We start from the raw sequence: 22,869 nt of genomic DNA on the forward strand, positions 1-22,869 counted from the left end.
AACCACAAGAGAGAGATACAAGAATGCAGATTGGTCAATGCATGTGCAAGATGGGGCTCAATCAGATTTTGAAAAGCAAGCCAAGTCTGGTCACTAGTTCCAAAACCAAGAAGACAGGTCAGGATGATCATGGGTCTTCAGGAACAAACTAGAATAGACGATGGAACTGAACAAGGAACAAGCAAAGATTTGGTAGTCCAAGGCATATAGCGACGAGGAAGGCATTAGATATGATGAGACTGTTTGCTCCAGTGGCTAAAGACTTGAAGCAATTAGACTCGTCATAGCCTTTGCAGCACATATGGAATTCACTCTTTCATCAAATGGATGTCAAAAGTGCTTCTAAATGGCTATCTCAAAGAAGAAGTGTTTGTGAACAACCTCCAAGGATTCGAAATGTAAAGAATGTTCTGATCATGTATACAAGCTAGATAAAGCTCTCTACTGGTCCAAGCAGGCCCCAAGAAGCTTGGTATAAAGATTGTCAAAAATTCTTCTGGAGCATGGGTACAAATAGAGGTAAAATTGGACAACACTTGTCCTAAGGGAAAAAGGTAGAGAGTTTCTTGGTTGTTACAAATATATGTTGATGACATATATTGGGCCACTTGATAGGTTGGTAAGGACTTTTTGCAAAATTAATGGGAAGGTGAGTTGAAAATGATATGATGGGCGAACTAAACTTTCTTCCTAGCTTTGCAGATGAAACAAAGTCCAAATGGAACCGATGATTCATCAGCAGAAGTATACAAAAGACTAATCAAGAAGTTTAATAATGGAAGACCTTTAAAGTAAATAGATACACCTATTGCAACTGCCACTAAATTACGATGTTGAATGAACTGTCATCAGTTGATCAAAATTGTATATGGGTATGATCGGTTCACATCTTGTATCATTACTTCTCCCGCTTAGCAATTTGTACAGACCCTGACATTAGTTTTCAAATGGTAGGACTTTGTGTCTCGTTTTCCACAGCTATCCTAAATCTGAGCTCTCTTGTTTCCTTGCTGCTGTCAAGAGACTATATTGAGTATTCGTAGGGACACTAACTGAATGGTGTGCCTATTCCTTGTCACTCTACTGAATACTCTGGTAGTAATTTCGTATCCTAGTAGGTTTATGCTAAATGCTGGACTATGCAAGGTTTCCTAGTGGATAGAAAAAGCCACCGTCAAGCGTCACTGGCTCACCTTTTTCTTGGTTCATGTCTTGTATCATGGGCTACCAAGAAAATAGAAATTTCAGTAGCCCTATCTACTGGCTGGAAGCTGAGTATGTGGCTGCACTTCTTGTTGTGCTCTAATACAGTGGATTAAACAACAATTAGTAGCATCTTTGGTATGAAGTGGGATGCATACCAATATTCTGTGATAACACTAGTGCTATAAGTATGACAAAGAACCCTGTTCAGTCATAAAGGACCAAGCACATAGATGTTAGACACCACTTCTTAAGAGATAACTATGAGAAGGGTTAATCTCCATAGAATTTTGTGCTACTGATAAACAAATAGCGGACATCTTCACTAAAGCACTGAGTAGAGAAAACTTTGAAAGGAACAGGTTGGAATTAGGGATGATTAAGATAACCTAAAAGTCCAGTTCAGAATGCACAATGAAAAAAAAAATGATGAAAAAGATGAATTTTTTTTTTTGTTAGGAGTTCTTATTCAATGTAAATATCTAGACTAATTCTTACTCAGTCTCATACTTGATTAGTATACTCTTGTGACATGTGTTATTATGAATCCTTAATCTCTTTACAAAGTTTTTCTATTCTGACATTTGAGGCATGATCAAGGGAAGTTTTTACTTGAAGAACTGGGTTCATCAGTATATGCTCATAAGAAGTTCGGTATGTTTCTATACTTTGCACAATTATAAAGATAAAATTATCAACCATGAGCAGAAGTCCTACTTACACCAATCTTTCATAAATTCTATCCGTTGAGCATTGAACCAGTTTCATTATCCTAGGAGTCTAACTAAAACGGAATTTTTTTTCCTAAAAACAGCGTCATCTCATTTACTAAAAGAAGACCGGATAACTCTAATTTGATTAGACTTCTATTGACCTCTGAAAAGGCTGCCGTTACAGGCTTAATCATGATCCCTCTTTAAATACACTCCAAACCCTCTCTCATCACTCATAACCGTCATTTCACTTCTCTAATCCTTCTGATAAACCCTTTTCTTCTCCAAAAATTCCCAAAATATTTCCAGAAATTATCCGCCATGACTAATCCTCAAGACAATCCTGGAACTCCCCCACCTATTTCCTCTAATACCTCATCATCAACACCTCCAGTTGAAAGTCCAAAACCCAGATTCGCAGGCAAAAGATGTTAGCCAGAAAAACTGTAGCATCCGGCCCTCTCAGAAAAGCCTTGAACGAGAAATTAAAGGCTAGTCAAAGAAAAGAGGCTTCATCTGAAGAATCCCACTCAAGCTCTGAATCTGAAAAGTTCATCTCTGCTAGTGAAGGAGAAGAACCTGGGTCATCTGACTATGACAAGAGTCAAGAAAACCCAAGAGAGGTAAACACCGTTATGTATTTTCTGATATAGCTGAGAAGGTAGATATAGGTTTGTGCTTGTGGGTGCTGTGAAAAATATTGAAGGGGCTGAGGCTAGTAGGAAGAGAAAGAAAAAAAAAGGGGAGGTTCTTGCTATATGTGGTGGTGGAGAAGAAGGTGGCTTGAAGTCAGGGGGAAGCGGATCAGGAGAAGCTGCTGAGGGACTTGTTAAGATGAGTGAGCAACAAGAAGAACTTGGTTCTTCTATGGAGGAACTTTGTTGCCCTTATTGAACCTGGTTCATCCGTAAAAACTCCAGTGAATAGCAAAGTTAGAGCGTTGGTGCAAGAATGTGGGACCAAAGATGCTGAGATTGCTAGGCTTCAGGCTCGAGTAGCTGAATTGGAAAAAGAAAGGAATGGGCTGAAGGAAGAACTTGCAAAAGAAAAGGAAAAGAGTGAAGGGATGCTACAAACAATGCTCAACCTACTCCAATCCCAACCCTCCAATTCTTCTAAGCCTTAGCCATCTTTGTCCTAGTTCCGAACCATTTCAGTTACCCCCAGTGACCCGGATTAGCGATTTTTCTTGTTTTTGCTCATGGTTGGTAGTTTTTGTTCTTTCTTTTTGTGGACTGTACTGTAGAAGCAATGCCTTATCAATGACAATTTGCATCTCTCTTGTTTTGTGATGATTCTGCTCTTAATAGTTATTTTTTGTCAAGTTGATTTTTGATTATCTAAAGCATGCTTTCACTTGCAGTTGCCCCAGTGGCCATGAGTAATGATTAATATTCTGGGATTCACATATTTATGCAACTTTTCGATGATGCCAAAAGGGGGAAGATATTGTGCTTTAAAAGAAATTGTGTCTATTTTCTGAACAGTGATGTTTATGACCTAATTAAATCTGGCCCTTAATGATAAGTAAAAATTTTCGAGTGATGATATTTTAGCTGAGTTCCACAGGTTCTATAATCATTAAAAGCACAGAGTTTGTCATCATCAAAAAGGGGGAATTTGTTGGCCCAAGATCAGTTGAAGTTTTGAAGAATGACAAACGAACTCAGTGAAGGACCAGGTTCATCTAAGGAGACACAGTTGTTATGGCCCATACACATGAGATGCACGTGAAGAAGATAAGTCCTTGAGATCAAGCAGCAATATCTTGATGAATATCTTCTGAACTGATCGAAAAGATTGCATATAGGATTAGGAGTTGAAGTCTCCTTATGAAAAGAGAATTACATCCGGATCAAGAATATGGATTAGGAGTTAGAGTTGTTCTTGGACTCGAATTGTCAAAGGATCCACAATTCGAGTTCTTATCAAACTCTGATTACTAACTCTATAAATATAACGATTGTTCTCTTTTACAGGTGAATGCACATAAGCAGAAGTTAAGCATATTTGAGAGCAAAAAGATCAAGTCTGATTTGCAAGAAACATATGCGAGATACAAGTGTGCACGTCTGAAGCTACATGAACTAAGATAGAAGAACCAGTTTCATCATTGTGTTTATTCTAAGTCTAGTTCAATTGTAGTAGGTTTTCATATTGTACCTTTCAGCTTTCTTAGAAGCAATTGTATTAGGTACTCTGAGTATTCAAGTTAGAGCTAACTTGAAAGTGTCGCAATAGTTGAGGCTGTGTGCTACACTGGGATTAGAGTTAATCCTTAGGTTTACAAAGAGTTTTGTAAATGCAGTTTTTGGCTCAGTGATTTTAGCGGAGTTTGGGAAAATCCTACTGAGTACTAGGTCGTGGTTTTTTCACCTTTTGAGCCAGGTGTTTTCCACGTAAAAATCTCTGTGCACTTTACTTTCAGTATTTATTATTCCGCAAACTGCTGTAGTTAGAACACTTAGAAGAACCAGGTTCTTCTAACGCGAAAATTAGGTACCACACAAATCACCCCCCCCCCCCTCTTGTGTGGTATTGACGTTTATAACATCAATGAGGATAATACCCATGGTCGGGTATCACGCAAATTCAATTTTATTTTATTCTTTGAATTTTACTAACCATTTTAGATGATAGGCAAAAAGCTTCCCGTACCAAATGATGATATTAGACCCAAAAGACACGCGAAATACTGAATTATTCCCGGTCTAGGTTACAATTTTTCTGATGGGAAAAGGGTTATGCAGTCATCATCTAAGAAATTATCTCCGAGTCCTGTTTGTATTCTCCTTTTCAGGGAAAGGACCAAAAGAAAGGAGTTGATCCAGTGTTCGAGATTTCATACTTGAACGCTCCAACACTGGGGGAACTATGCATATACAAGGTTACATAAGGAAGGAAAATGTATACCAAGGACATAGTTCATCCTGAAATCAAAACCTTGAAGAAATCCTTGAAAAGTTTTCAAAGGAGTTCGAACTCGCAAAAAGGATGCAAGATATTCCCACAAGCTTCTAGGTTAAGGCCATAAATTTAGTCGCAGGAAAATAGAACGAATTTGTAAACCTGCTACAATGGAAGTAGTTGTGAAAGTGTTGTATGAACAGTTATGATATTGATGTACAAAATATATTCATTTGAGAGTTCAAAAAATAAAACTTCCTCAAATTATTTCTCTTTTCATATCTACTTCATTTTCATATATTTGCACCAATATGAAGATGAGACGTCATCTCCATCACTGTCGTTAATATAAAAGGGCCCTCTTTTATAAAAACTCGTGTATATCAAAGTCATGGTCTATTAAAGCATTTTAAGTGCAATTGTAAGCTCAAATATTAAAAGGGCAGAAAGCATAATATGCGACAAAAGCAACAAAGATATTTATAACCCCAACAAAGAGGGGCGCTATTTATATCATACCCCCAAAAAAAGACAGGGGTGGAAAAACCTTCCAAAAGTTGTCCAAAAAACACAAGGGAGTTCCAAACAATAACCAACCAACAAACATTTTCAACAGATAAAGTCTAGAAATAGGAAAAGCTAAGGAGCATCATCGACGGGAGAAGAAGGATCGGCTTGGGGAGAAGAGGGTTGAACATCAGCTTCACCAGGAGCAAGTCTATCTCTATCACCCGAACCTTCGTCTTTGGGTGTGGAAAAGCTTTGACGTTGCCGAGTCTGTTCAATTGTTTCTCTGGCCTTAGCAATCTCAACGTTAAGGTCAAAACCTTCCTGGCTGGCTTCAGTTAAAGTCTCAAGGCGAGTGTCCAAAACCAACTAAAGTCCAGTGATGACTTATCCTCGAGGGCTTCATAATCCTTCTCCCACTGTTCAATGTTAGTTTTCAACTCTTCTTTTTCTACTCCGAGGCTTCATAAGTTGTCTTCAAAGGAGCAAGAGAACTTTCCAGGAACTGAATTTTACCTGTAGAGGCACGGAGATATTTTTGAGCTTCGGTAAGTGATATGTACGGATTTTGACTGCTTATTAGCACCTTTTTGCTTTTGTCTTAGTCCGAAAGTATCAAATTGTTTTCCCAAAACTAATGAAATCATGCAAATTGCAGGAATGCTGGAAGTTTGGTCTCATGATGAATTCCGACTCTGAAAAGATCCTTCCGAAGCACAAGGCAATAAAGGGCGCATAAGCATAGATGTGCGGTCCGAAGAAGAAATTGCAGATCGCTGAATTCCATCTGCGAGCGCAAACCAAGAAGCAAACCCCAACAGAATTTTCAATAATGTGCGGACCGCACATGAATTGTGCGGCCGTAGAACTAGGCTTTCACTAACATATTCAAAGGTCAGAGAATATGCAAAACGATTAAGTCCTGAAGCCCTTGTGAAGTGCGGACAACATAAAAATTGTGCGGTCGTAGAAGATTGCCTCGCAGCTGCAGAACTTACATTCCTGACAACTAAAGAACTCTGCGGACCACACATGGAATTGTGCGGCCGTAAACCTCCTACGGGGCATTTTTGTCCATGATTTTTGGCCCTGTATAAATAGACGAGTTTCACAAAATTAGGTTATGTTTGAACATCTAAAGATGTTGCAGCCGTTTCTTTTTAATAGTTTAGGAAGTTTTAGCTTATTTGAGTATTTTAACATTAGATTTCATCATTTTAATATTCCTTTATGAGTTTAATTAGTTTTTCTTCTCTATTTTCTGTAAATTCCATTATGAGTAGCTAGACTTTTACTAGGGTTATGACCCAAACCTAGTGTGTAAACCTTATAAGTGTTTAAATTAGTATTTGTTTATGATTGAGTGTTGATTATTTAGCTTACTTTATGCTTCAAGTTTAGAATTAATGGTTGCAAATATTGATTCATGCCTATTTGACTTAGTCTCTACTTGAGAAAGATGGAACTAGTCTAGGATAACTTAGCTAACAAGGAATTGGATTAACTGAGAGATTGATTACCTAATTAAAGGGTTCAAAATAGAGATAGTAAGGACCCAACTTGAGCTCATATCAACTGGTCTAATTGATACTCATTTGGACTTGAGAAAGCCAAATTGGACAAAATCAATCTCTGAACGAGAGGTATTGGGTGGGTACTATGGAGTTGAGAGCTATAGTACACACTAGTCAACAAAACAAGCATTAAAGTCTTTATCCCATTACAAACACCTAGGTTACGATCACATCCCTAGGCCTTCAAACTATTTGGAGAAACCTCAAAAATATTTATCTCTAGTCTATTTCCTTTAGCCTGCATTATTAGAGTAACTGTAGAAATAGAAAACAAAACTCTATTATGGAAGTGCAATCTTAGATAGTCCATTTGCTTGCTTCAAATGTATACCCCTAACACCCCTCATAACTCCCACTGGATTCGACTCCGACTCCTAGTTGGGTAATTATTATTGCATACGACCGTATCATATCTCTTAGTGAGGTGTGTTGTGGACATCATCAGTAAGCGTCTGAACCAGTTCACCCACGTAAACCTCTTTTTGATTAAGGAGCTCTTTCGAACTCCTTATCTCTTTAGTAGCCTAGGAAAGTACTTTAGCAAAAGAGGATTCCAGTCTATCCTTATCCTTCTCAACTTTACTCGAAGAAGCTTTAAGAACCACTAACTCAACGGTAACCATTCTCATTTGCTGTTCCGAAGCTCCATTTTCCTCTGCAAAAACATCCTTCTCCAACTGGAAACCTTCAAATTGTTCTCTCCAGTTATCAACCTCGATGCACAATTCAATTAGTTGCTGGTCAATCCATGAGATTTGAAGTGTGCTACAGGCTGAGTGTGACTTAGAGCAATTGTGGACAAAGGTCGGGCTAAGTGTTGAAAGAACTGCGGACCGTAGTTGATTTGTACGAACCGCAAAACTTTGAGTGCTATAGCAAAAGCACACTTTGGCTGCACAATTAGTTTGCGGACCGCACAAAGGAGAGGTCGAAAATACCAAATCTATGAAGTTTAGCTTGTCAGAAAAGAGGTCAATGTGCGACCGCACAGGAAATATGCGACCGCACATAAAATTTGTGACCGCACACAAAATTGTGCGGACCGCAGATGGAAAGCCGAGCAGAGACCCTCAGGTAACAGAGTGCGGACTGCACATGAAAATGTGCAACCGCACTCGACCTTCTTCCCCTTAGTAGACCATAAGGATAAATAGAGGAGCAGGGGCAAGGGTTACGTTTTTTTCACTCTATAAGCACAAAAATAGTATTCTATTGAAAATTCTTGGTGATTCTATCTGTCCACACACACAATATCTCCGTTCATTAACTCATTACACTCATTCATCTGGTATGCTTTAATTTCTCATTAATTTTCTTTATTTTAGTTTAAATTGTAGATTTTTAGTTCTTTTTAGGCCATTCGTCATTAGAATTCAATTGTGTATCCATGAGGGGGTAAATGTGTAACGGGTTAGCTAATACATGCTCTATGGGGACCGAGTTAGCATATTTACATGTTTCTATGATGTTGCCATATCGAATTGTGCACAAAATTGCAAAACCTGGATAGAAATAATTGACCGTTACGTAATGTTTGATTTCTGCGGCCGCACTTGAATTTGTGCAGTCCGCAGGTACTGATTTTAGGTAGCATAATGAAAGAAGGGATCTGCGGCGGCAAGTGGAAATGTGCGGATCGCAGAATACCCATTGCGGCCGCAAAACACTACTTTTCCTGTCATTTGAGAGTCCCCTCTTGAGACTCCAATATGCGGCGCAAAGTGAATTGTACGGACCGCAAAAATCCTGTTACGGCCGCACATCAGCCAATTCTCTGTCATCAGAGAGTTGGAATTTCTAGGTTTAAAGGTGCGGCCGCAAGTGAAAATGTGCGAACCGCACTTCACTTCTGCGGCAGCACAACAAAATTTTGCAGTCCGCGATTCCCCATCTGTGGCCGCAAGAAAATTGTTCGGACCACAGATCTTGTTCCTTCATGCATGCTTTGGCTGTGGACCCTCACACTACAACAAATTTGGCCTAAAGTCACACTAATTTTAGACAACACTTTAGAAATATTGTCAGAAGTGTTTGTGAAAACGTATTTTGAGGGGTGGTCTTTGCTGGGTGCTTTCGGCTACAGAATTTAAGCTATGCTTTTAAAGCGTTGTCTTTCAATATAAAGGCTACGCTATATAAGTGTTGCCAAAACATGAAATAATTGATAATGCTTTTTGACCTATAATACAACGGTTTTGGAGGGTGCTTTTTTTTTTTTCATCCTAAAAGCGCTCTAAAAATTTCTATCAAAAGTTTTCCTGCCCACCAATTCTGAAAAGGCAAAAGAGATACCCGCTGAAATATTTTACCCAATTCCAAATTTGCCACCACTAAAATATTTCGCCCAATTCTAGATTTCCCACCGCTGAAATATTTTGCCCCTTCCAAAATTACCTCCGCTGCTTATTCGTTGTTTCACCGCCATCGTGACCCAAATTCCTTTAATAGATTCTATTTTGTCCTTATTTCAAATAATGCCCTCGACTAGAGAACTTGCTCGGCTCCATCTTTTTCTCCGGCGACTCATTCGGCGAAATCGATTTGTAACTTGTAGGTTTGTTTCCTCGTCACTCGTTGTCTCTATTAAGAGCATAAAATTGTACTACTCTGGTACTTTCTAATCACTGATTTTGTTCTTTGGTTTGCTGCTTGTGTCTAGAATGCAATATTGGTTAACTTGTTCAGTGCTAGTCGTTGCGATTTCCTCTTCCGTCACGGTTGGTTGCCAGTAAGGTGTTGGTTGTTCTCATAATTACATTCTTTTTCTTATTTTTTAAGATATCGGTTAGTCATAGCTAGTCTTATGTATGCTAATTTTGGTTTCTATTGTTGTGGCTTTGCTGATTCGGACAATGTTATTACCCTTCAGCCAAACACTTTGAGATTTGTTCATGTTGGTGTATCATTTAACATTTTGTCTGCAATAAGTCTCAAATTTGATTATAGTATTGCAAAGGTGATGAAGAAGGCAGTAGTTGCTCAGCGACCCCAAGAGGCGCAAGGTACTTCAACTGCTTTCTGTTTTGTGGATGCTTTTAAATTCTGATAAAATAAAACTCTGCCTGTATAAGTATGTGCTTTCAATTTTCAAATTCCTATATTACTTGCATTCACAAAGTCTCTGAGCTACATTTCTTTTATTCACATCTTGCATTTGTATATTTGTACGAATAGAACGAAGGAACAAGATATTGATCTATTAGTCGATCATATTTTCTTTGAAGAAGTGCATAATATTGGTGTAACAATTACATTAGACGCTTTGTTTTAGGTAGTATGACAATATCATTGGGCTAAAGTTAATTGGGTGCACTAATTGCAATTAATGTCTCTCTGTATCCTAATATTTTCTACTGTTCTTTCCTCATTTGGTGTTTGTTCTTGAGCAACAGGTTTATTGTCAAGAAAGCCATTTTATATTGCTACCTACTAATCTTGTAATGAGAAAAGTATTTTCTTTCAAAGACAATATATGTGAGCACATACTAGTTTTGTTTAGATTGGAGCTATCTCCTATTTTATTTTGCTTGACATGGAATCAGACTTCAATTCCACGGCAGTCCTTGCTGTCTTGAGTTTTATTAGCAACTTCCTTTCGTGAAAAAAATATATAATTTAACTTTTTTGGTATTCATTGCACCTCTGTAATGACGGCAAACTTGTTTCAGTGTGATATGAATAAGGTTAGACTTGCTTGTACCTTCTTATCTCTCTTAATTTTCCATATCCAAGGCTTTGACTTAAAATGAAGAAGCAAGATTGAGATGCTTTCTTTACCTTTGCAAGATAATCACATTTATTTATTTTTCATTTCTTGCTATGCATGCTTAGTTTCTTGTCAAGTCTATTAGTGATAACACTTTTCTTATTCCTTGAAGTATTGGTATTTGCTGGTTTTTATGACTCGTCAAAATGAAACAAATTTCAGTTATAATGCATAATAGAATAAGCCTTGGTGAGCTATCAATGAGTTTCTTTTATTCCTATTTGTTCCTTATCATGCACCTCAAGTTTAGTCCAACTATTGTCCTTCAAATTGTAAAAAATCAAACAGTGATTATTTAAATCTGGTGTCAAAATGGTGTCTTCATCTTATGATATTCCAATCATAGGTGGAGTTAATAAAAAACTAAACTCATTACATGAGAACCAAGTTAGTCAAAAATGCTGCTTTCGGTGCATGACTCAGCAACTCTATAGTCTTCCATTCTCCATATGTCAATATGATATACTCAGATTCTCAACTATTCAAAGAGATTTCCGCATAAGGCACCGATCATCTTTCTTTATAGCATGAAATCTTCTTCTCAGGTTGATGTGACTCGTGCACGGGTTGTGATAAGCCAAAATTTTTCACATTCCTCTGGATCAATGTATGGTCTGATTCTTGAAAAGGTAATATATGGTTTTTTATACCTACTAAATCAGGACGCAAATATAGCTTTGATCTTCTCCTTTTTCCATCTTGGCGACTTGAGCATGATATTAAATCAAGAAAAATATTTGTTATATCTTCTACACTTCTTATAAATGAAAAATATTTGTTGTACCTTTAGTACTCAAATATTTGTGAATTTTCTTTTTTACTTATATACTTCTGATAAATGAATAAGCATTTGTCCGTTTACTGAATGTGTGCCTGTTAAAGTTTCAGCTTTTTATTTAAAATCATATACTTCGAATAAATGCAGTTTTATATATGTGTCTGGTGCTTATATCTTGTACTAATTGAATGACAAATTAGTGAAATTGTAGTTTCTTTAGGAGATAACTCCATCTTGTATTACTTTTTCGTGTTAGCATACATGGAAAAAAATAATCTAGTTAGTGGGTATATGTTCTTTAGACACTTCAAACGAAAGCTCAAAAAAGATACTATTATTAAGAGCTCCTGGATAATTACTAATAAGACAAATTGAAGTTTCTCAAAAGAATTCATAGTTGGGAAAGAAACTTGATTTACCCTGACCAAGAAATAATTTGACAAATTGAAACTAAATCACATTTCTCTTAACCAGGTAATATATCTTAACTAGACTATTCTGAAAGGAAGTGTGGTTTCTTTTCTTTTAGCCAATTCAAGTATCAGTTGCATCTTCTCTGTGTCTTTTCTCTTATTTTCTCTATATTAACCAGTTTCTTTTGTATTGATTGTTGGACGAAAATGATCCGTACTTTGAATTCCTACCCTCTCTGATTCTTAATTATCTTAGCTTATGAAAGTTGATACTTTTTATTACAAGCAGTTATACGTAGCATAATGTACTTCATATTTTTAAGAGAATTAGTTGATTATCATTTTAGTCTATTAATACATTCTGGATGTGGATATATTCGTTGATGGTAGATAGTAGCTTTGTATGATTTATTCCAAGATTTATACAATCTTACCACACTCAAGGATGCTTCAATTGCTGAATGCAAAAAAAGTAATAACGAGCATTTGACCTTCACGAGGAACCTGCAGGATTGAGAGGTAGAAATAGTTACTCTTTTCTTAGTAGATTGAAGGCTACTCAAACTTACTAAATTTTATTACTACTCTATCTTATTAGTGAATTGTTGAAAATTTAGACCCCACAAATAAAAGATAAAGAAGATAATATATGGAATAGAAAGAAAAAGAATTAGCAGGTATGCCAATGCATTTAGAAGCCATTCTAATAGTGAAATAGCAGGTATATGCCAATGCATTTAGAAGCCATTTTAATAGTAACATAGCAGGTTTATTCTTATTGTGTTCTTAATATAATAGTAAAAATTGGTTGTTAAACTAGTCAGTATGATCTACAATCTATCAAAGCACTTGAATATTTTCATCCGGGTCTGCACCTTATCTCATACATGGCAACAGTAGTCAGTTAGTTCATCTTTATTTGTTTCAATTGCAGGTATGGGGAGGCAAAACTACTAAATAGAACAAAGAGATTACAATTAGGGAACTTAAGGCCCAGAAGCATTCAGAAGTTTTTGCTGGTTTGAACAAGGAAAGCTCACCTGCTGCTTAGATTATTGGGGTGGTCAAGCTTATGAAAATGGATCAGTTACAAAATTAGGAGATTGATGTGTAGGGGGCTAAGGTCTAAGGGGATCGCAAATGGGATTTCTAATGTATACTGGCTTCAGTAGTATAACATGTTTAAGGTGTTATTCATGATAGAATATATCTGATTTTGTAAAGCTCATCTCTAGTGGCGACCTTTGAAGTTTTTGCTTTATTAGTTAATGTAGTAAGTACATGATATATATTTCTTTTCCGAAGTTCATTGCAAGTGTATTTGAATCTTTTCTTTTTGTTTATTAGTTAATGTAGTGTTTGAGATCTTCATACTTTAGCAATGATCTCAAAAGATATGATAATTTTGATGATAAATGTGATTACTAGATATATATATATATATATATATATATATATATATATATATATATATATATATATATATATATATATATATATAAAACAAAGGCAACGCTTTAAAAGCGTGACCTCAAGGTAGGAAATGCAACCTTTCAAACATGTAGCATTAGGACATGAAAACACACATGAGGTATTACAAGTATAGCTTTTGTTCCTTATAGGCCACACTTTTGAAGTGTGGCTTTTAAAGCAACGCTTAAAAAGCGTGCTCTTAGGGAAAAGGCTACGCTAGTTTAGGACACCCCTAGAAAAGCGTTGCTTAAAGCCGAAAAGTGTGGCCTTTGACAAAATACCACACTTTTTGATAGTTTAGGCCACAATTTTTAGGGGTGGCTAAAGACCTAAAATGTTGTAGTGTCACTATATCTTCTGGTTTATATCTTACCTGCATATCTCCTGTGTATGTTTGAACATCAAATTGAAACTAGAAATCGCCTTTCCTTTCTATAGACAATGGATCGATCTAGGGGAAGAGGCGACACTTCTAAAGGGAGGGGTGAACCTTCTTGGGGATGAGGCAAGAGGGCCTTACCTCTTGGACAACAATGGGAAATTAGAAAGAAGACAGCAGTCGAGTGAGGGAGAGGTGCAGACCTCTCCATGACAAGCTTATATGTCCTGTTTAGGGAAGCATCAGAGGGCAACTCAGCCTCTGTTAAGAAGCAGTCGGCCGTAAGTCAAGGCCGCCAGGGAGATTGTAAATCAGGGATGAGTCGTCCTCATCTCACAACACTTCCGAGGGATCGTAAAGTGCTAGTCAGGCTTCTGAACCTTCGGCCGCACCAGTCTTTATGACACAGGATTCACCCGTTCAGGACATCCCCGATGATGGCAGAGAGGGAGATGCTACAGTTGTCGGGCTTGAAGAACAAATAAGAAAGAGGTTTAGGAGGACCGAATCGTCAGCTCGGCAGCTTTCACTAGCTTCCGTACATGGTGTCCAGCGAGGTCGCTAACCCTTAAGCGGCAGTTCTTATCGAAAGATTTGGAGAGGTACAACCCATCCGTGTTGAGACAGTTCAGGGAACGCAAAGGGTGGATGTTGTTTACTCAGAGCGTAGTGGATGCCAAAGAGTACCTTGTCCGAGAATTTTATGCCAATGTGGCACATATTAAAAAAGGGACAAAGGTGACAAAAATGCATAACCTCAGAGTGAGATTTGATCAGCACATCACTCAACACATACTTGGGCTTTAATGATGTTGAGCCAACAGAATACTTGGAGAAGTATGCACTAGAAGATGCAGTCCGGCCTTGGTTAGCGGAGATTCTAGCAGCACCAGGATCACCACCACCATGGATTGCCGTTAGGGTTCCTATCCATCGGAGCACACTAAGTTTCGAGGCAAAAGAGTGGAAATCCTTTGTCTGCAGTAGACTAGACCTGAGTCAAAATGAGACTCACCGTCCGATTCCTCGGGCAGCCTTGGTTGCTTCTATTATGGTCGGGTACCCGATCAATGTAGGTGTCATGATGTCGACCAACATCTTAGTGATCGCTCGGCAAGATGACTCGTCTTACCCGTATCCCAACACCATTCACGGATGCTAGGGTAGAGCCAAGGAATTTTGACATAAAGGTGAAACCGAAGAACCCTTTCTCTTGGTACTCACTGATGGATACGAACAACCCGAAAAGGAAAGTTCAGCCTTCTACCACCACAGGCCACTCTGATGAGCCAGCCGTGGTAGCTGTTGAGACACTTGATGTTCCATCCACTTCGGTCGAGCCGCCCTCCAGTGTCGTAGATATGCCTCCACCATCATCTACAGTCCCTACTGCAGTTCCTGCCATAGCTTCCACCTTGGCTTTGAAGCTGGTTCCCATGCCTACTGCCCCACTCTCTGCGCTGCGAGTCTCCCAGATATTGGCGAGTCTCAACAACTGGATGCAGACAACCACTACAAATCTGTCTGACCTATACAGTACTGTTGCAGTGCAGTCTTCTGTTCAAGCACCTCAGTGTCCCCTAACCGTTGAAGAGACATTGAAGAAGCTCCTAGAGAACTAGAACACTATTATGGCCACCTTGGTACAACACGGGTCATTAATCAAAGAGCTAAAAAAGGAAGTAAAGTAGATGAGGAAATCCTAGGCTAGCAAAAAGTCAATGGACAAGCTCCGAAGAAAGGTGAACAGAATTGCTACAGCCGGAGATCTTCCATTCGACATGTTACTTGACATGCACCAGTCAGCACCAGATCTTACAGCCCCATCTGAACCGGTAGCACCGGTTGGCCAGTCTGACGAGCCAGCCCTTGTTGCTGACACTGCTGAGGTAGTGCGTCAGATGTTCGCCAACCCAGCCACACCTAGAGTTGAGGATGATGAGATCCAGTTGGCTGAGCCGGAGGGAGATGACATTGCTGGGGACACAAAGATGTCCAAGGAGCCATATGGAGTTTTCTTCACTCTTTCCCCTCTTTTACTCTTATTTTCCTAAGCATTGGGGACAATGCTTATTTTTATTCGGGGGAGGGGGGAGGGAGGGGTGGAGTTTATTTGTTACTTTTGGTACATTATGAGACATTTGTCCTGTAATAACTTGATATTATTCTCTCTTTTCTTAGTATGTATCTATACTCTCTCTCTCTCTCTCTCTCTCTCTCTCTCTCTCTCTCTCTCTCTTTCATTATGTATATTCATTCTCTCTTCAGTAGTTTTTGCTTATTAGCTTCTTTATTTTTGTTTCTTTATTAGTTCTTGTTTGATTTAGTAGCTTCTTTGTATGTTTTAGTAGCTTCTTTTATGTTTTAGTAGATAATAAGCCTTTGTTTTTCTTAATGTCACGGTTCTTTTCAAAGGTAGTTGTTGTGTGAACCGAGTGACTCGTCCCAACGATGGATGGCGTGACTTCTTAAGGGAATGAGTCCGTTTTTGTGTTTAGGTACGAATAGTAGTAGTAATGAATAAAAAGACCTAATTAAGTCATGCTCGAAGAGTCAAACATGCTTCATTTGACACCAACATACTTAACTATGTGCTTATGGTTAGAGACAAGGTTTTTAAAAGAAATAGCTCTAGTTAGTGACTTTGTGACTCTTGTGTTGACTTTTGTAATCATTGAGTGGTTTAATTGGACCATAGTGATCTTTATACTTGAATGTGGTCATTGTGGGCCCTCGAATCTATCCTCTTTTACAATCTAGTTGCGTGAGGGGTGGGATGAACTGTTGCTACTCCAAGTGTCTGTGCGAAGGGTCTAGAACTTGCCCGAATGTGTTTTAAGGCGAAATCCTAAGTTTTGCTCGGTTTGAGAAGTGATTGTAGGCTTTCCTTGGCCCGTTTGACTTTTCTATTGACAACTAATGTCATTATCCCTAGTCAACCCCTTCGAGCCTCTAGTTTTTCTCATTTGATAACCATGTTACAAGCCTTTACCCATTTTATCGTGACCCTTTCTTGGCTCCCGAGCCTTCCTTAACACTTTTGTGAAACAAATGGCTTAAAACGTATGCTTGGGGGGTAGAGATGAGGAAGTTGGAAAAGGTATAAAGTTACAAAAGGAGAAAATAAATTATCTCTATTGGAAGAGAAGGCAAGAAAAGAAAATAACAAAAAGAAAAATTCAAAAAAGTGAATAAGTGAAAGAGTTGAATGGATTCAAAAAGAGGTAATGATCCCAAGCATTGAGAAATCAAAAAGGGGAGATAAAGAATGAAATGATCAAGAAAGAGTGATGTTAAGTCTCTCTAGTTCCCAAAGAAGTCCTATTTGATTTCACGCCGAGTGATCTTACATTAGTAGTGATCTACATGATTTGAGTAAACGACCTCGAAATTAAAATTTAAAGGTTCCAATAGGTTTTTATGATGATTTGGGACTGGGACGTATGTTCGGGTTGAGTATCGGGTAGTCTGGAAGCATTTCGACACATATTTTGAAAAGTTGGCATTTTAAAAATTTTAGAATTTCACATGTATGGTTTGAAGTGGATTTTGATTTTATCGATGTGCGTTTGGGATTATGAGACTTGGAATAGGTTCGTATTGTGATTTATGACTTGTGCGTAAAGTTTGGTGGCATTACAGAAGGTTTAAGTATGATTCAAATGCGTTTGTCAAAGTTTGGAAGTTTGAAAGTTGAGAGAAGAAATTTGATCATCTATTCATAATTTTGATATTATTCGTGGTGTTTGGAGCCTTTGGATAAGTTTGGATAAGGTATTGGGACTTTTTGGTATGATTGGACGGGGTCCCGGGGGCCTCGGGTGAGTTTCGGGATGGTTTCAGATAATTTCTCCATATTTTGCTACTGCTGTTGCTGGCTCTGGTTTTGTCCTTCACAAACGCGTAAGGGAGATCGCATTCGCGAAGAAAGATTTGAGCTGGAGGATGGTTTGCTCTTTGCGTTCGTAATGAAGGCCTAGCGTTCGCGAAGGTTTGGGCTTGAGGTAAATCACGTTCGCAACAAGGGCATCGCATTCGCGGAAGAGGAGCTGGACCTGGAGTCATTGCCTACGCGTTTGTAGAGGCGGGTCGCGTTCGCGATGGTCAGGCCTGGAAGGGCATCATGTTCACGGGCCTGCTATCGCGTTCGCGAAGAGGGTTTTGGACTGGAGTGGAGTTTGTGCTTCGCGAACCCGAGGCATGCTGCGTTCGCGAAGAAGGTCGTCTCGGTAGTGTATAAGATTGCAAAAAACAGGAATTGCTCATTTCAACTCATTTTTCTCGCTTGGAGCCGACTTTGGGGCGATTTTGGAGAGATATTTCATCAACCTCTTGGGGGTAAGTGTTCCTAAATCACTTTGATTATATTTCATGAACACATATGGAATTTTAACATGAAAATTAGTGGAAATTTTTGGATTTTGAAGAAAAATCTAGAACTGGTATTTTTGGATTTTGACCACGAAATTGGACATGAAATTAGTAATAAATTATATATTTGAGTTCATGGTGTTATGGGTAATATTTACCTTCAAAAAATTTTGGGATCCGGACAAGCGGGCACAAGGGTTGATCACTTTGTTGACTTTTCGAGCGAAGTTGGGAATTGTTATAAATTGATTAATTATGAGTATTAGAGTATATCTTTATTAGTTTTTCACATTGTTTAACTAGTTTTGGATTGATTAACATCAGTTTGAGGTGTTAGAGAGGCGTTGGAGCCGGTTATGGAGCTTCGGAGAAAGATAAGTCTCCTGTCTAACCTTGTGAGGGGGAATTTACCCCGTAGGTGTCATATTTCTTATGTGTTACGTGTTGTGGGAGCTACGCACGTATGAGGTGACTAGTGTACGTGTGTATGCTAGGATTTCTGAGTATGTTCGGGTAGACTTAGACTTACGCCATGCTTAAATTATACTACTTGAGTTAACTTTGCATGTTTAATTGCTTTAATTCACATTATGAACTAAGACTAGACTCGCATAGAGTAAATGACACGCTATCTTAGATACTTGACGAGCTACTTGATTAGCCGTGGAAATTGTGCTTCCCTTACGAATTTCTTCCGCATTGTGAGTACCCCTCAAAATGTTTCCATAAAATTCATAACTCACACGTATATCCCTAAGTGGATTCACAGACCCGTAAATGCTTCATATTCTAATGGGATCGGGCTGAACGCCTCAGCAACACTCTTATGGGATCGGGTCGTTCGCCTCGGCGGGATTATTGTAAACTGGTAGATCTTAAATACTCTTGCCTTATGTTTTGATGATCTAACAAACTTACTGTTGAGAATCAGATAGGGAACCTGACCTACTTGAATTGTTGTAAGCTTTAACAGATTCCAGCTAAAGGTGAACTGCTATAGCTTCAGGAGCTGGGAACCAAAACAAGGACCTGATGCTCTTGTGGTTTCCTCATAGCAGTACAAAGTCATTGAGACATAGCTGAAAATGAAGTGACTGACGGCACTGTTTCTGCCCCACTGCACTGCACTGTCCGCCCACTTATTCTCTAACCAAACAAAGTACTCACATCACTTCAAGTGATGTGATCAAGTTGTACCCATAAGGAGCTTTATACAAAACATGACTGGAAGGCTTCTGTTTCTCATTCAAGTCTCTTTCAAAAAAACAGAAAAATCAATCCTCACAAGCTTTAAGAACAAGGTTGAACACTACTACGGACCAGTTCCTAAAAGGATAGATTGTTGTTGTCCTATTGAGTTGTAACCTTGTTATTGTACTTACTGTATCTCCTAAACTGCTTACGTAGAAGCATTTTGATTAGGAATCCTCTTGTAAATCCGTAAACTCCTTGAGTTTATGTTATAACTAGATTTAGTCATAAGGAAAAGTCTTTGTAATCGTAGAGTTACAAAGTGGCTTGTGGTGATAGCATCACAAGTTAGAGAAAGCCTTTGTAACTAGGATAGTCACAAAGTGGCTTGTGGTAAAGGTACCACAAGTTAGTTGAGTAAATCCTTTGCAATAAGAAGTATTGTAAAGTGACTTGTAATAGGTAGATTACAAGTTAGTGAAGTTAAAAGCCCACAGGTGTAGGTCGTGGTTTTTTGATCCCTTTGTGTGGGATTTTTCCACGTAAAAATCCTCTGCCTCATTTACATACTGTTTCATTAAGTACTCTCAGTAGAACCTTGTAGAGGAACAGGTACTCTACGATTTGGTGAACCCATACAAACTAACAATTGGTATCAGAGCGGGTTCCTCCTATCAGGCTAAAACCTAAGAAGGATCCTCATGGAGGCTCCACTAAATTTTGAAGAAGGTCAATCCATATACCACCCACCCAAGTTTGATGGAAAATACTATTGGTGGTGGAAAGCTAGAATGCATGATTTCATCATGGCTGAGGATTGTGAGCTATGGGATGTCATCTGCGATGGTCCGTTTGTTCCAATCAAGGTACTAAATGAATTTCTATTTTCAATAAAAAAAAACCAGCAAAGAATACATTGAAGAAGACAAGAAAGCGGTGGAAAAGAATTTTTGTGCCAAGAAAATTCCGGTATATGTTTGGGACCTAAAGAGTACGACAGAATCTCTACATGCGACACTGCAAAGGAAATATGGGAGGCTCTGCAAATGGCTTATGAGGGAACTACACAAGTAAAACAAGATAAATCTAGTACTGATGATAGTTCCACGATGGCAGTTGAAGGCGAGGAGATTGGATATGACTCAACGCTTGCTTTGATGGCTCAATCAGATAATGATGAAGACAATGGCAACGAAGAGGTAAGCTTCAGGGATATTCAGAAAAATCTGAAATCCTATTCTCCAAAAAAACTCATGTGTTTAGCTGATGTTTTAATTACTGCCTTTTGTAGTCTTGCGGAGGATAGGGATTCCTTGATCTTAGAACTAGAAGAATCTGAATGCACTAGAGAAGACTTAGTGGCTGCAGTTACAGATCATAAGAAAACCACTGAAACCCTTAGAAAAGAAAAGAACAAGTTGTTGGCAGAAATTGCAGACCAAAGGGAAACAATAGTAAAACCATCTACTAAGTCTGAACCTGAAAGTTCTGTAGGAGGAAAGGAGATAGCAGGTGAGGAATACCTTAGGCTTGAAGATGAGGTGAAAGCTTTGAGACGTAGGATGAGTGCTGAAGTTGAGAAAAACGAGCTCCTCCAAGAAAATCTAGAAAAAGTAATGAATGATCTTGAAAGGTCTCTAAAGTGGACCTGGTCCTCCGAAGCTACCACTGCCTTACTTACAAATGATAGTAAAAAAGGCAGGGAGCAGGGTTTCAAAGGGAGAAAACTTCTCACAACCCTCACAGTAAGAGCGTCACTGTATCTGATAACTGGCCTCGTACCCAATGTGGGAACACTAGGGGCTTCAAGGAAGGTGTCCAGGCCAAGAATCAATCAGTTCAGAAAGACAAAGTGGCTACTGAAACCGTGACCACAAAAGAGGAACCAGGTTCCACTCACAAAAAATGCACATTACCTGCACAGACCAAGAGAGCTCTTATTCATCATCTTGCTTACTACAAGGGACCAAAACTTGTTTGGGTTCCTAAAACTAACTCCTAAATCTCTTGTGCAGGGAACAGTGAAAAGAAGCGGTCAACAATGGTTCATGGATAGTGGATGTTCAAAACACATGACTGGGAACACCACAGACTTTCTTTCACTAAAAGCCCTGCAAGGAGGGAGTGTATCCTTTGGTAATGGCAAAAAGGGGTACATTCTTGGAGTTGGAAAAGTTGGGAAGTCACTCATTCACTCTATTGAGAATGTGTACTATGTCAATGGGCTTAAGTACAGTCTCCTGAGTGTTTCTCAAATTTGTGATAAAGGAAACAAGGTGGAATTCTTGTCCAAAATATGTATAGTCACTGACCTTGTGACCGGTGAAATAGTACTGGTGGCCAAAAGATACAAGAACATCTATGTTGTTGATTTCAAATCTTTACAGAGTGGTGATTGAGTTGTCTGAAGGCTGTTGGCGATGACGCTGAACTTTGGCACGGAAGATTAGGCCATGCAAGCTTTTCTCTTCTGAACAAACAAATTCAGAAGGACCTGGTCCATGGTCTGCCTGTGTCACAATTCAAGACTCAAAAGGTCTGTGATGCCTGTGCTAGAGGAAAACATGTGAGTCCTCCTTTAAGCCAAAAAGATATGGGAGCACCTCAAAGCCGCTCGAGCTCCTGTATATGGATCTGTGTGGACCTATGAAGGTGCAAAGCAGAGGAGGAAAGAGATACATCTTCGTGATTGTGGACGACTATTCCAGATTCACATGGACTCTATTTCTCAGAACAAAAGATGAAACTGTTGAGGTGTTTGTGGCCTTTGTGAAGAAAATCCAGGTAAAGATGGAGTCTAGAGTTGTTTGGATCAGATCAGATCATGGAACAAAATTTGACAATGTCAAATTTGATGAATTCTGCAATGAAAATGGAATCACTCACAACTTCTCAGCTCCCAGAACTCCCCAGAAAAATAGAGTAGTAGAAAGGATGAACAGAACTCTGGAAGAAATGGCAAGAACAATGCTGATTGACAGTGGACTTGCAAAAAATTTCTGGGCTGAAGCTGTCAACACTGCCTGCTATTTAGTGAACAGGTGTATGATCAGATCACTTCTAAATAAGACCCCTTATGAATTGTTGAATGGAAGAAAACCCAAGCTGACTCATCTAAGAACATTTGGATGCAAATGTTATGTTCTGAACAATGGAAAGGATCAGCTTGGTAAATTCGATGCCAAGAGTGACGAAGGAATATTCCTTGGGTACTCTTCTCAAAGCAAGGCTTACAAGATATATAACAAGCGGACTCAATGTGTTGATGAGAGTGTCCATGTTATATTTGATGAATCTTATCCATCATGTGAGAAGAGTGCTGAGGAAGATCAAGATGGAGAACCTTACTTGTTCCTGGTGAAGTCATTAACATGACAAACGGAAAGACAGATATGATGAGTCAAGTAAAGGATCCAAATGAAGACAATGCTGCCTCATCATCAACAGAACCAAGCACCTCAATCACGACCACAGAAGCTAAAGAAAGGGTGGTTGATGCAGTTCAGGGAACTCCACTAGCACCTGAAAAAAGGATAGAGGAAAATCAGCCAAACATACTTCCCTCCTCTCAGAGTGAACCTCAGGCGTCTAACT

At 38.8% G+C, this 22,869-nt stretch overlaps 1 long non-coding RNA gene across 3 annotated transcripts; it reads left to right on the top strand.

Moving 5' to 3' along the window:
* LOC109233386 lies at positions 9,106-13,189 on the top strand. Of its 3 annotated transcripts, XR_002069069.1 has the most exons (5): positions 9,107-9,458; positions 9,564-9,637; positions 9,774-9,906; positions 11,216-11,299; positions 12,796-13,189. It is a non-coding gene; the product is annotated as an uncharacterized LOC109233386 (long non-coding RNA). The 3 variants fall into 3 exon arrangements; XR_002069068.1 differs by having other exon boundaries at positions 9,106-9,454; positions 9,564-9,906; XR_002069067.1 differs by having other exon boundaries at positions 9,108-9,458; positions 9,564-9,906.

Source organism: Nicotiana attenuata, chromosome 10 (genome assembly GCF_001879085.1).
Source record: "Nicotiana attenuata strain UT chromosome 10, NIATTr2, whole genome shotgun sequence".
NCBI classification, from domain to species: Eukaryota; Viridiplantae; Streptophyta; class Magnoliopsida; order Solanales; family Solanaceae; genus Nicotiana; species Nicotiana attenuata.